The sequence below is a fragment of the Photinus pyralis genome, unplaced genomic scaffold (assembly GCF_008802855.1).
Source record: "Photinus pyralis isolate 1611_PpyrPB1 unplaced genomic scaffold, Ppyr1.3 Ppyr1.4_LG1, whole genome shotgun sequence".
NCBI lineage: Eukaryota > Metazoa > Arthropoda > Insecta > Coleoptera > Lampyridae > Photinus > Photinus pyralis.
Window position 1 is genome coordinate 40,106,445 of NW_022170249.1, and position 13,499 is coordinate 40,119,943.

Genomic DNA, 13,499 nt, shown 5'->3' on the forward strand with positions numbered 1-13,499 from the left:
ACAATTTTATAGGTCGTCGTCTGCCAGTTCTTTTATTTGAAGTAGCAAAGAGGTAAATTAAAAAGATTTTCTGTCACTCATTTGGACAGGTGCCTACTAAGCATTTTCTACCCCACTTGCGCAACCTCGATTGATAAACCCGACGACCAAACTAACCGCAAGGATATCCAACTCTCCATCTATTGGGCCAGATTTTATTGGCCTTGTCTGCCATTTTATATTACCCGGGCGGTAAGGGTTCGCTCACTTTTTATTGACTGAGCCCTTAATTTTCGGTCTACTTACGAGCGAGCGATAAATGACAGTACTCGAGACCGAAAGTCCACGGGAACGCCGCACTGGTATTAGGAAATGTATGTCCTGCATTTTACAGCACCAAAATTTGAAGGCTCGTTTTTTACCACACTAACAGTTGCAGTAAAATGTTCTATGATTCACAGAACCAAAGTAGAGACTCTTCTTTCTCTGACCTCACTGTCAACTATAATTAATCTTTAAAACTGCCCTAATGCCGTTCCATAAGATTTAAAAACCTCTATTGATAATCAATAAATAATATAATTATAATACCGTTAATTGGTCCAGTCAAATTTAATATAAATTACGTTAGCAGTTCTCATATCAGACGATAAGAACGTTTATATTATGATTATAAAGCCTACTCGCAAATATTATATCTCTAATTCAATTAATGTTAATTGAAAAGAATTTACCTTGTAGTGAAGTATTCCGGTAGTAAAAATTATTAGTTTGTCTTTAATCTGATCAAAATGTTAGTCGGGTTTACCATTAACTGAAGTGACCGGTTTGCTGAGTTGTCTCCAGGAAATTTCGCTCTAAACTTTATACTAAGCTTTTGGGCGAAAGGATGTCAAATCCGCTCCATTAGTTTGGAAACAAAAATTTAAATTTAAGGAAGTTTGCTTTTAGAGCTCATATTTTTTTTATAAAAGAAGGATTCTATCACTGAGATCGTCTTCATTCATCCAATGCGTTTAAGGGAGACAATCCCACGGGGATGTTTGTGAAGACAATTGTTCCGTGGAAATTATCTACTATTTAAGTTTAATAGAAAGCGAATAAACTGGACCTTGTGGGAATATTTTGAAAGGAGCTCACCTGTTTTTTAACTTAATTATTATAACTAATAAAGAGATATCGATCTCAAACCTTCGCCATTCCGTTTTTACGAGCCCAAAGATCAGGTTGTTGAATATGAACCGAAAATAGAAACTTTAAAGACGCTGTAGCTTACTGGGGCTTTACCACTTGTTTTATATGAGAAATTTTCATAATCGTTGGAATATTCGTAAGGACATGACAAAAGGCTGTTTCATAAAAAAAAAAACTAGGAGCTAAGAGGGATTGTTCACGTACCTGATGACTTCTAATTTCACACCTTTTCCATTATGGATTCGCATTTAAAGTGTAACCGTGATCCGAATTGCAAATTTATTTATTGTTTTATGCAATTAAATATCAATTGTGTATACGTATTGTTCTTTGCTAAGACAAGAGTTTTTATAACCACCATTACCTGGGGATTCACAAAGCATATTTTTGTTTATTTTATTTTTTGCATTTTGGTGTGACTTGTCTAGGCCTGGCGCCCAAAGTGATATGAGCTTTGTCAAACCTCGGTGGCTGTTTCACTGGAAGACCCGTTGCCCCTTGCTAGCCGGGGCCAATTCATTTTCTTTCTCGAAGTTCATTGCAACCTATCGGACAAATTTCCTATAAAATGGGCACCTAATAAAAAAATGCTACTCAATACAGTATGTATTTTTTCGGGCCATATAAAAAATAAAACTTATGATGATTTCTCCGAAACGAAACGTTGTATTAAAATCTCTCAAGGCTGTCTTGTAGGGTTCAAGAGTGGCAATGAAAATGTAGTTTTTATTTTTCTGTGTCTGATCAATAGTAGCATCAGAAAAAATTTAAAACAAAATCGGCAAATTTCCTTTTGTTCTGGAATATCTTCGGAAGTAATCGCAATTTTCTGGTTTTCTTTACAGCATGATAATAACTGTTTAATTGCGTAACTTTCCCTAATTTGACCATCGTCTGCTATGCTTTCCGAGATCCCCGTGATAGAGAGATCCTTATTTTGGACACCCTGTATAGCTTCTACCCCCTTCCTAAGCTTCCACAAGTGCCATGCTCTTGAGATCGAGAAAAATATATAGTCGCTACTAATCGTTATAAATAATTTACCCAAATGTTATTTACCTTTCTTTTAGCGACGACATAAACGACATAAAAATTATTATTTGCCTTTGTAACTTTAACTGGTACTCTATGCGTTTATAATTAAATCACGGTATAAACAAATATGAAGATGTACCAAAAATTCCCCCCCTCGCTTGCCTAGGAAAGGAAGATCCGCCCTAGGATAACTCGACCCTTGAAGATTCTCTCTAAAGACTCGCCCCCGGAATATTCGCCCTCGGAAGATTCGCGTGCGGAAAAGCTGCCGGGCGGAAGCTTTGACGTCAATGAATTTTCGGCTCCAAGAAACCTCGCTCCTGAAGCATTGACCTGCAGAAAAATTTTCCGGTAATATCTTCGCGCACACGAACTACTTCACCATACCGTTTTACACTTTTGGAAAGTAATGTCACTCCAGCTCTCGAGTCACTGCTGCATACTCCTGGTCAAAAATAGGGGTGAAGATCTATTTTTCTTGGGGGAATATTACTGGGGCTACTTTACCGGTTGACTTTCCTGAACGTGAATTTTCCTTGCAACAAGTTGCTGGCAAAGGAGTATTCCAGCGCTACAAGGGCGAAATTTGCTGGGGGGCGAATTTTCCAATACGAATTTTCCGGTGGGGAATATCGATAGGGCAAGTTTTCTTGGGGGCAAATATTCCGGGGGGGGGCCTATGTTTGCAGGTGAATTTATCAGGACGAATCTTCCTACAATGTTTATGAATGCGCCTGATGTTATTAGTTGGTTTTTTCCCAACTTTTATCACGAAATTAAAACGTTAAATCGAAAATGATGCTCTAATTGGCTAGTAATATACGAACTTGCAATATACGCGTAATAATAACCCACGCTTTTAAAATCTCCTTTTCCCCGGCACTATTTGTAATATTTGAAAAGATCCGCTTACAGCACTGTATATAATATTGCCGAATGTTTTAATCCGTATACTTTAGAGAAGCCGCACCTATTAACTAGCACTGAAAATTCCCGTGCAATTCATCGATTTTTTTCATATTAATACCATCCTTGAGGCTGTCGTTAACAAAAGACCGAATCGGTTGCTCTCTGTATAACGATACACCGTTTAAAGGATACCGTCGGCGTAAATTCTGAAGAGATCTCAAATATCTTCACACTCTTCAGACTCAATACACAATAACGGCAACGGTAACAAAGGCAGATTTAAACGATTTACTACTTTTTAAATTCATATCTTGTGGCCTGTTACTTATAGACCGGCATGTTCCACTTGAGAACGGTTTAATTGTGAACCTAAATACCCCTAAGCCTTTCTAAATGGAGGATAATGTTAACGTGGCGTTTGTAAAGCGCACCTTTAATGCTTTTAATGGTCACTTAACACATGTCACTGACAAGGCGAGCAAATTTTGAAGTGTTGTCATATGTTGTGAATGACAAGCTCTTTAGGAAACACGCGCTTAGGTAAAGCTCATTATAAAATTTCCAATTTCTGAATAATTGAATACTTCGTTCGAGAGTAAATGCGATTTAAAATACGCCAAATAAGCAAATATTGTGGGGTAGTTATACCACATTCAAGTGCCGTTTCGCAAGGGATAATTGCAATTAGGGAGTCACGTTTATTCAAAAAAATCATAAATTAGAAAAGCAATTAATTCAGATCTGAATTTCTGCGTAATTAATTCTAAATGCCGTTTTCATCTCTCGAGTCCGCGATTAAGAAAATGGTATTTCATTTTGTCCACCGTTTTCTTGCGTACCGTATTCGGTGCCTCTCAAAATCGCTCTCGTAATATTTTTGATTATCCCAGTAAAATGTTCCTATAAAAAGCTTCTGAAAAGAGTATAACAACTTGATATTGCACTAAGTGCGTGCTTATAAGGTTGTAAAACGCGAATCTCTCCGCAAAACTTCCTAATTTATTATTAGCAAATAAATAACGTAATCCGAAGTGAATACTTAAGCGGATCTAAAATATGGGCGTAAATAAATTGTGGTTATAACGTAATTTCACTCCCTAATTGCCTATAATTTTATATAGATTGAATATACTGACTAAACCTTTTTTTAAGAGGATTATTAGAAAATAAATTGCGTTTTAAGTAAGTAAAATCTTTAAATTAATGAGATAAAATGAAAATTCATTGCGATTAGAAGCGTCGCATCTGCCCTTTCAAAAACTCAATTAGTCATAAGATTAACTGAACTTCTTCTTGCAGGTGAGCTTTTCGTGTGCTCGTCTTCTTCGATGCGGCTTTTCAAAATAATTTGCGGGAGAGCGATCTGAGGTAAGCTAAATTTCATTTCCATATACCTATGCGCACTACCTATACTTGATGACATACACTGATTTTAAAGGAAATTCCAAATTGATCGCTTTGTATGCCGAAAAGGTTTAATATAGATAGTTCCATATTTGAAATTGATTTTTTATCAGCTTTAACCTGGAAAAATATGCAATGTGTTGATATATTGCTTTAGCGTTGCGAAAAAGTGAATGTTATCAATAACCGTTTGCGGAGTATAGGACCATTCTATACAAAATCTTCATATTAAATCAGCACGGTGTTTTTTTTTCTGTATAACGTTTTTCTCTCAAATTTATATCCTATTTCACGTTTCAGTTAAACTTATCTGACAGATAACGTCCTATGTGAACATATTTGTTTCCATGGAAATGACCTATCAGATAGACTTATCGCTTGCATTAAAAACCGTATGATATATCACGAAATTATACAGTTTTCATGAAACAAACGCACAAAACATCTAATTCACAATCGACGTTTTTTAGTTACTTGCTTCCCACTCCCTGCATCAGGCAATACATTCATCTCGGTATTCCATTCCAGTTTCCAGTATTTGAAACGTGAAACAAAACCTAAAACGCGTTTCGACAACAAACCGACATCATCAGCTAACAATCTACGTCGTCTCGTCTCATAGGAAGCACTTGACTTTGAAATCTCTCAACTTTCATTACAATCTAATTCACTTTTGATATTTACGTGCTCTACTACAGAAATCTTCAAGCATACATATTGTGCGGCAATGCTAAATTTGTCCCGTTTTTCCGAAGGTAAAGTCGTTTTCATAGAATTCCTTATTTGGTTTATCACTTTTGTTTAAGTCATGCCATATGTTACCTATCGCAATCCGAAACCCATTTCACAATGGGGTACATAAGTTTGAAATAAATTTAAATTTGTCAGTTATTGGTATAGTTTATAGATGTACATCTCTTTTTGTGACTTATCGCGCATTGAAAAGTACCGCTGTTCTGGATGAAATTCCAACACTCATTTTCGAATCGAAGATTGATATTTATCGGTTAGCTTGAACACATGGTATCTAAAATCGACGAACTGCTACTGCGACGCAAATAACTATCTGAAATACCGGAACTGCAAACATGCAGATAACCTGTAAAGTGCCGTTGTCGTTTAGTTTATCTTGCCGTTTATCTTTGACATTGTCGTGAAGAACTGCTCTATTACAGTTTCTTGTCATTTATCTTTTGCCTTTGTCGTTAATGTTAACGCGAGGTAATTAAGTAGATAGTTTGTAAATAATAGCTGTCCTAAGAATTTGCATTTAATTCATTACAGATCCAATGGGCACCTATTTTTATTATGAATAGGACATAAAATACAGCAAAATTATATGGATGAAATCGTAGCAAAACAAAGCATACAATTCATCCCAACAAGGGATCGTTTTCGAATGATGTAATAACACAAATTTAGACAGTTCTTAAACTACACACGAACAATCGCATTTGTGTGTAAAAAGAAAAGGCAAATAATTAATATTGTGTGGAAAGATTTTCCGGGTTAATGGTTACAGTAGTACATTTATTTTTTATTAATCGATTATGGGAAAAGTATGCGCCTTTTAGAATATTAAACATGGTTCAATATTGTTTAATATAAGTTCCCTTGCGACACAGTTGTCCCCTTGTTTGGGTAACCATTAGTAAAGTAAATATATTTCTGTAGTAGTTTGATGTTAGTCACCACATAGACGGGGCATCAATCGAAGTATTCACGACACGATCAAATTGGAGTAATCAATTTTTATACTTTGCTTTGTTTATTTAACCTCCTTTGTTTATCGTTGGCAATTAATTAAAAGGGACAAGAAGAATCATCGGTATTGTTCCGTAGTGCAATTGTTATATCTAAAAATTGACTCATTTCCACACAAACCGCTATATATAATTCCTAATTTTAATAAGAAAGAATAAACTGCAAAAAAATACATTAATAGAGCCAGTGGAGGACGTTTGTTGCAGATTTATCCCAGCACTCTCAGCTACTAAAATTATAATGTATGTCTCCCATATAATCTCACATTATTTTAAATGCGATACACTTTCGCATTCTTTCTGCGTAGAAAATCAAATGTGTAGGGTTGTAGTGTATTTTATAAATGTAAGGAGCACAATTATTCGTTTTGAAAAATGTATACCCCACATTTGGTCTAATTTATTATTAAATAACTTCAACAAATAATAATTTCCATATTTTTCGACACATTGCTGTATAAAAAGTATATGTTCTGTGATATTTTTACGTATATGAAAAAGATTGGTCGCGCGACAGATGATTAATTTTCGGTTTAATTGTGTGGACAAGATACAGTATGCGAAAGTATTGCTTTTAAGTTGAAAAAATTTGCAGGTGTTTCTTGTGTAAAATTTCTTTACCTTTAGAGGTCATTTAATAGGCATTATTTTTGTATAAAATGACCAGGTGTGTTAAAAGTTAATGGATTTCGACAAGACAATAAATTTAACACTTTATTTACGTGATAAGACCAGATTTTTAAAGTACGACCAAAAATATTGCGACGAAAAGTGGTAATTGGGTTAACGATAATGTGTTGGTTATGAAGAAAGGTTTTACAAGAACAGTTTGCTATTAAAAATCCAATCACAAGAAAATAAACATGTTCAAAAACATGCAATTTTAAATACGAGTACATCAGTGAAACGTAGATTCATTTGAAAATAATATTCGTATTTGTAAACGCTTGAATTGGTCTGCATTGCAGAATTTCATTATGATTACCTGTTTATGCAAATACCGTACTTAATAAAGTAAAATGCGATATTAAAACCTAAACAACATTCGAAAATATCATTCATTTGAATATTGCATTTCAATAACTTTTGCAATAAATTTCTACTGCATTGATACTTATACAAAGAACACTTAATTTAATAACGATTTTTTATGAAAAGTACACCCAAAATGTTCGTGAATTTGGCGTGTGTCTTCGAGGATATAGGATCTCAGCACTGAGACCGCGTGGGAAGATAACAGTGTTTGTTAAGTTATAAAACTTGGAGCGCTGTGAAAATTCATATAAAAATGGACTCTATTACACGTGCGTATATACTTCATTAATAAGGAAATATATGTAGGACTCCAGTTCATCTTTTCACAGTGTTTTCAGAAAGGTGGCATCTTTTTCTACTCGTCGAAGCTGTAATTTACAGTACTTGGTTCTCATGGCTACTCTTGGCCTGGACTCGGAAGCGAAAGTGTTATAAAACAAAAATATTTCAGCTGGAACGGCCTTATTATATATACACTGTGTCAAAATAAGGATGTTTATGATGGGAATCTCCGAAGACCAAAACCATAGAAGACACGACACCCGGATCGTGCGAGAATACCTATCGAACAAATTTTCCATTTTCCAGGAAATTTGTGTTGTTGGTAGTTATCCTCGCACCAAAAATGCTACTCAATGCAGTATATACTTCTTTACAGGCCATATAAAAAAATAAGGTTGGTGATGATTTCTTCCGAACGAAACGTTGTATGGAAAATCTCTCAACGATGTCTTGTAGAATTTCGGTTTTTTGCATACCTTCGGAAATTTCCGGTTCCCTTTAAAGCATGACAATAACTCTTTAATTGCACAACTTTTCTATAATTTGACCATCGTCGTATCTTCTATAGTTTCAGACATCCCCATGATCCTTATCTTGGACACACTGTATATAGCCAGTTTCAATTTCAATTCATAAATGGCGGATATGCCCCTATGAAAATGTACCTAAACACTTTCCCTGATCATCAAAATATGGATTTTAATCGTTGTGTAACACCCTCACCGTCATGTTATACACGTTATCCTGGAGATTGGTTAGACGGTGCAATAAACATGTACATTTGTTAAATAAAAGCTTATTTCACGATCTATTGGTAGCATTATCCAAAAATTATATCTACTCAAATTTATTTATTATATAAATTAAATAAATGAATTCGTCAGGTATAAAGTTAAACAGTTATTGTATAATATAAATATTTTGTGTGGATATACTTGTCCTTGGAAATTTCATATTTAGCGCTTCAGATTTAGTTCTCATTTTAGTCGTACCCAGTGATGGCGCTGCAGATGTTGGCTTCAAGTTTATATTAAATATTATACGACGCTAGCAGTTCAGGTTTAAATGGTCGAAGCCCACTTCCGACGTTCCGTTCACCAGAAAATCGCGTATCAGTTTTTCTGGCATATCGTCGGACGTAATCGGAATTTTCTAGTTTTCTTTAAAGCATGATAATAACTTTAATGGCGCGTCTTTTCTTTAATTTGACCATCGTCGTATCTCCTGACTCCTATGGTTTCGGAGATCCCCATGATAGACATCCATATCTTGGATACAGTGTATAATTAAACGTATGTACACGATTTCAAAAATCTTTGTGTATCTTTGCAGTATCGACAATACGCGTGTGCATGTGCATAAAACAATTGATAACATACGAGAATTAGTAAAAAAGACATCGAATGTTATAATTTGTTTTGTTGCAATGATCTCTAGTATTTTCCTTTAATTAAGCATTTGCATTTGCATTAAAAAAAATAAACTTTTCCCCCGTGCCTCAATTTAGTTTACTCCTATCGATCTCCTGCCATTCATTCCATCTGTTCTTGCTGTTATAAATAAGTTATAAATTAAAATATGAAATAACCGAATAAGGAACATTCTCACATCGTCTATATAACATAAACAGCAAACATGTAGTTTTACTCAATGATGAAATCAATAATTGCTTTACAAACACTTCGGTACTATAAATAAAATATTGCGACGATTTATTATTTTTGTTCGTGGTGTTAAAAACATATAAATTGCTTTGTTTCTGGATTTTGAAAGTCCGCCCGCATTTTTCCTGGGGAAAGTTCGTTTACATCAACAATCAAGTTAAGCATTGTAGCTAGAAATGATAAGTGAGCTGTGCTATAAAAAGACTACACGACGACGATAAATTCGGGAAATTCTTACAAGGCACGTTGAAAATGTGTAAAGAAATGGAAACGGCCAAACAGCTGATTCGATAGCACTTAACTTTATTAGCCGAAATACTGAGTAGTAAAAGAAATCACCGGAGAGTTTGATTGATAAAAAGTACCTAAAGTAAAAAAATTAATTAGGGAAAAAATCATTTCCAACGCGGGTAGCAGAAGCTTTTACAATCAACAAATTAATTGAAAGCTTTTAAATTTATATGCTTTACTAATTTTTACAAAAAAACAGAACGAAAAATCGACTTCCCTCATCTGATATTTAAATCAATTTGTTGGCCGTCATTCTCCTCGACCCGTGGAAAGTATTTTCGCAAAAATTCCAATCACATTAAAATTCGTATGGCGCTCTCACGACTGTAATATCCGATGACCCAGTACACTATAAATCTAGTAAGTCTGCAACTGTAATTCTCTTCTCACACATACAAGCCTTACATTACTCAATGACAATATACTTCTGTATTCTGAGAGTGCGTAAAGGGTAAGGCGCAGTTCATCCCTTTGATTCATCAGCATCCATTGTCGGCTTAAATTGAATACAAACTAGAAATTCCAAGCACAGCTCTTAACAAGAGATCGTAATTATTGACTTGTAATAGAATTCTCTTATCTAATAGTTCTACTTCCCGATCCAATTCTACTTAAAGTGCGTTATAGCATTTTTCTCATTAATTGATTGCATTTGGATTCGCAAGCTCGCCGTATCCATGAAATCTTAACGAGCGACTTGCGATTTTTTTTATTTGCTAGTAATTAAGAAACGCCAACAAAACATTTCCAGTTGAAAAGTGCAGATTCGTGTAAAACTCTCAAAAGTCCGCGCGGTCATTAGCGCCTCTTTTCTATGTCAACAAGGCAACTACGTTGCAGGTTTCTCTTAACAAGCGATTAAACACGAAATAATCATTTTTATTCAACGCTTTCGCCCCATTTTACGTATTGCATAAGGCCATATTTAACATTTCGCTTCGTTCGTTAAAGCAGTCTCGTTAGTTGTTGTAATTAATTTTTAGTTACAACGCCGAATACTTAAATAGTTTACAGTACCTCATAATCCTTATTAAGGATTCCGTGCTTTCTAAATTTCATTATTTTAGAAAAGATGGATTTATACTAAAACTTACTAATTGTCTATTTGTTTATAAAGTTTACAGTGTAAGTTTATCTCGCATGCAAACTAAGTTTCCATATTTAGCGCTTCAACGTTTACTAAGAATGTTAAACTTGTGTTAAGTCTGAAACAAAGTTACTGGGTACGTATATGCCTTGGTTATTAGTTCAATTTCAACACGTTTATTGTGACAATTAAGTTAAAGAATGCCACAACTACTGATGCATCTTACTTCGCATGGCGCTTTAAAGTAATACCCAAATATATCTTCGACTATCGACCATTAAGTTGCATATAAACGAAATCAAATTTTACCTTTTCTTTACCTTTACTTTAAAATTCTTTAGCAAAATAATTAACTGAAGAACGACTACTTTCTAAAACAAATTTTACGGTGACTTACTTAAAATTCTGGGTTATAATTTGCTTGCAAAATTAAACACAAAATTGAGGTAAATTTTTTGGATATATATGTATTGAGAATATCGAATCTAATAACAGTATACGGCACATTATTTTAATATTCAATTCGCCTAAAAAATAATCATAACGGGTCCACTAAAATGGAGATTCTTTTTATTAAAATCTGAACTAACTTTAAATGAAACAACTGATTGATTCTACCATTTCCAATTCTAATGGGTTCATCAGTGGGAAAATACATGCAATACAAAACAGCTTCAAATTTACCCAAAGGTTACTATCTTTAAGAAACCACGGATTCAAATTTTGTTAAAACTTCAATCAACTACAAATTACGATTATTTTTCTTAAAGACGTTTAAACCTTAATTTGACATAATTAAATAAATATCAGCATATCATTGTATCTCGTAAACAGAATGTCCTTGTATATAAAATTTTACACGTTACATTCTACACTGCGAAACCTTTGTATGGTTACGAATTCAACAAGCAAAGTTCAATCCCCTTTTGTTCACTAACGGTGTAGCGTTAGGGTTGTCTTATCTTGCGTTTTACTTCCTAGTAGTCCACATATATTTATATTTCCTTAATTTTGGTGGTAATCTGTTCTAAATGAACATCTTGGGCGGTTAGCAGGAAAGTAGGTCTGTTCTAAATTCATCAGAAAAGAAGGTCGTTTTTGGAGTGATACGGGTCTCGATGTTTCGGCTTCCAGCTCGATTACCGTTCCCTTTGGCGGTGACTTATTTGACCAAATTTTCCAGAAATCCCAAGGTTATGCGCAGTCTCGTCCCGTGGTTGCGAAAGGGTGTGCCTTATTACCCGTATGGTGGAAGATTCCCCATTAACGGTTGCGCGGTACTGTGGTTGAATCGCGTTTGCAGCTTCTGACTTCCCGGTGAACCAGATTTCTTGCTCGCAGTATCCAGTATTTTCGTCTCACCAATGGAATATGAGTTGGTTTCTGTCACGAAAGGATCTGATATGGGCATCCTTTACGATTAGTGTGCCCAAATGGCTCTTTTAGGAATTATTAGAGGGCGTTTTTCTTGTGTCGCCGTGGAGACTGCGTTAATCTGCCCCTACTCTTAGTAGTCCCATTGCATCCAGGGGGGACTGATTGTTTTGATGTTGAGGGTTTGTATATCTTGGCCGCCAGTACTGACCCACGGAGCTCCAACCGCGGTAGGGTTTTCTTGCCCCATTTCCGCACAAATCTTCTTGTAGTTTTGAACCAGTTGCCATCACCTCGTTCTGGTTTTTTTCTTAAACTGGCCGAGGCATCAAACACCACTCGTAATGTTGTGGTTCAACTTTCCTCTTTTAACACCGCATGGTGGGAAACGTATTTTGCAGGTGCCTCCCCTGCATTTTGAGGTACCATATGTCTTAGCTCTTCATATTCTCGCAGGAAAACCTTGTTTATTCCCACTATAATAACGTTTTGATTGGCTAGAACGTATATGAATGACTGAAATTGAACATTTGTATTGGTTTTGAGTAACGTCAAAAAATAACCAGCATGGTGTTTGCTAATAGGCCGATTTAATATCAAGGGAACTCAAATATTTTGCACCGTGCAGTCTATCTAAAATTGCTTAAATGTAGGGCAGGGGATAAGCGTCTATTTTTGTAACCCTATTTAATTCTCTTAAATCATCACAAAATCTATTTTCAAAGGAATCGGAACGCCCTTCCCATAACGTCAAATTGAGTTTTTAATAAATCGAGATTGTTGTTCAAGGGTTAGATTGCAATGATTTTCCATGCCGAAAACTACCGATTTCTAGACTTTTCCAAAATACCAGATATCCGGAACAATATCCGTAGCTAAACAAAAATCCATACCTAGGATTAATGTATGCGAAAGAGACGGAACTACTAGAACAAACGGTTATCACGAATGTCAGTTTATTCACACAGATGAATAGAAATGGTGCTATTGAATACTTTAAATTCGGTTGTGGTGGGGAGAAAGTCAGCAACAAATAAAAATCGCCGTCAATTATGCCCCCCTAGGGTCATATTCCATCGTTTCAGACGCGCCACCCTATATACCGCATAAGCAGTCTTGAATTCTCCGGCGTAAAATAAATAGCTTCCGATTGTGTTTCAATTGTTAAATTTTAATAAGAATCTATTCTAGAAATGTAAATTGTTTTCAAATGTCATATAAATAATACCTAGCATCTTTGTGCTTTATTGTAAGAGTATAGCGATTGTTCTGCTCGAAGCAAAGGCGAAAATAAAACATTTATTTATCCAAAATACGTCTTTTAAATTTAAATGCAATCTTAAGTTGGAATTTGTTCAAGAGATAAATAAAAATGTACTTTTCAAAGGCAAAATTGTGAATTAATAATCGTCTAACTTAAATGACTTTTCTTTTAAAGCCGTACTTTGTTTTATCCTTTTTAACTGAGCAACCCTGTAATAA

General features: G+C 35.0%; 1 protein-coding gene across 1 annotated transcript in view; it reads left to right on the forward strand.

Moving 5' to 3' along the window:
- Positions 1–13,499, forward strand: part of LOC116170367 — a 631,383-nt gene that overhangs the window by 512,630 nt on the left and 105,254 nt on the right. The window contains exon 2 of the mRNA XM_031486726.1: positions 4,417–4,485. The gene's annotated coding sequence lies outside the window, so the exon portion shown is untranslated. The remainder of the gene's footprint in view (positions 1–4,416; positions 4,486–13,499) is intronic.